The sequence below is a fragment of the Mustelus asterias genome, chromosome 19 (genome assembly GCF_964213995.1).
Source record: "Mustelus asterias chromosome 19, sMusAst1.hap1.1, whole genome shotgun sequence".
Classification (NCBI taxonomy): Eukaryota; Metazoa; Chordata; class Chondrichthyes; order Carcharhiniformes; family Triakidae; genus Mustelus; species Mustelus asterias.
Genome location: NC_135819.1, coordinates 31176164 through 31178206, shown reverse-complemented (window position 1 = coordinate 31178206; position 2043 = coordinate 31176164). Strand labels below are relative to the sequence as shown.

Below are 2043 nucleotides of genomic sequence, written 5' to 3'. Positions count from 1 at the left end.
TGACATTGTATGTGATGTAGCATTTGCTATGGTTCCTGCTTCCACCATTAGATGGCAGTAACGAGCCAGGCTGTCCTCATGTTTCACAGCGCAAGTGGTACAACACGTTTCAGCTATACACGTGACACTCGGATAAGGCCAAGCTTCGATTACACTTCAGTACAACCCTCCCACATGGAAAAACATCTCCTTTCAATCTCATTATTACCAGAACAGGTTGTAGGACATGTTCATCAGACTGTTAAAAAGCATATACAATCCCTGGTTTTATTAATAGACATGATGTGGAGATGCCGGCGTGGACTGGGGTAAGCACAGTAAGAAGTCTCACAACACCAGGTTAAAGTCCAACAGGTTTATTTGGTAGCAAATACCATAAGCTTTCGGAGCACTGCTCCTTCGTCAGATGGAGTGGATATCTGCTCTCAAACAGGGCACCTTGGAGCAGCATTGGTGGTTCAGTGGTAGAATTCTCGCCTGCCACGCGGGAGGCCCGGGTTCGATTCCCGGCCAATGCACGGGCAGTAGTTAATTTCTCTGTGTTGCTGTTGTTGTTGTGTGTGTGAGCAGCATTGAATTTGCTGCTGCAAATGATCAACATTTAAGGGTGGCACGGTAGCACAGTGGTTAGCACTGCTGCTTCACAGCTCCAGGGACCTGGGTTCGATTCCCGGCTCGGGTCACTGTCTGTGTGGAGTTTGCACATTCTCCTCGTGTTTGCGTGGGTTCCTCCGGGTACTCTGGTTTCCTCCCACAGTCCCAAGATTTGCGGGTTAGGTTGATTGGCCATGCTAAAAATTGCCCTTAGTGTTCTGAGATGCATGGGTTAGAGGGATTAGTGGGTAAATATATAGGGATATGGGGGTAGGGCCTGGGTGGGATTGTGGTCGGTGCAGACTCGATGGGCCGAATGGCCTCTTTCTGTACTGTAGGGTTTCTATGATTCTATGATTCAGACACAGAAATCAAGTTACAGAATACTGATTAGAATGCAAATCTCTACAGCCAGCCAGGTCTTAAAGGTACAGACAATGTGGGTGGAGGGAGCATTCAACACAGGTTAAAGAGATGTGTATTGTCTCCAGACAGAACAGCTAGTGAGATTCTGCAAGACCAGGGGGAAAGCTGCGGGAGTTACTGATAATGTGACATAAATCCAACATCCCGGTTTAGGCCGTCCTCATGTGTGCGGAACTTGGCTATCAGTTTCTGCTCAGCGACTCTGCGTTGTCGTGTGTCGTGAAGGCTGCCTTGGAGAATGCTTACCTGAAGATCCAAGGCTGAATGCCCGTGACTGCTGAAGTGCTCCCCCACAGGAAGAGAACAGTCTTGCCTGGTGATTGTCAAGCGGTGTTCATTCATCCGTTGTCGTAGCATCTGCATGGTTTCCCCAATGTACCATGCCTCGGGACATCCTTTCCTGCAGCGTATCAGGTAGACAACGTTGGCCGAGTTGCAAGAGTAGGTACCGTGTACCTGGTGGATGGTGTTCTCACGTGAGATGATGGCATCCGTGTCGATGATCCGGCACGTCTTGCAGAGGTTGCTGTGGCAGGATTGTGTGGTGTTGTGGTCACTGTTCTCCTGAAGGCTGGGTAGTTTGCTGCGGACAATGGCCTGTTTGAGGTTGTGTGGTTGTTTGAAGGCAAGAAGTGGGGGTGTGGGGATGGCCTTGGCGAGATGTTCGTCTTCATCAATGACATGTTGAAGGTTCCGGAGGAGATGGCATAGCTTCTCCGCTCCATGGAAGTACTGGACGACGAAGGGTACTCTGTCCACTGTGTCCCGTGTTTGTTTTTTGAGGAGCTCGGTGCGGTATTTCGCTGTGGCGCGTCGGAACTGTCGATCGATGAGTCGAGCGTCATATCCTGTTATTATGAGGGCCGGAGTGCTCCAGCCTTCAGGAGAACAGTGACCACGACACCACACAACCCTGCCGCAGCAACCTCTGCAAGACGTGCCGGATCATCGACACGGATGCCATCATCTCACGTGAGAACACCATCTACCAGGTACACGGTACCTACTCTTGCAACTCGGCCA

At 50.4% G+C, this 2043-nt stretch overlaps 1 non-coding gene across 1 annotated transcript; it reads left to right on the top strand.

Moving 5' to 3' along the window:
- Positions 1 to 447: 447 nt before the first annotated feature.
- trnag-gcc (transfer RNA glycine (anticodon GCC)) lies at positions 448 to 518 on the top strand. Its single transcript has one exon. It is a non-coding gene; the product is annotated as a tRNA-Gly (tRNA).
- The last annotated feature ends 1525 nt before the right edge of the window (positions 519 to 2043 follow it).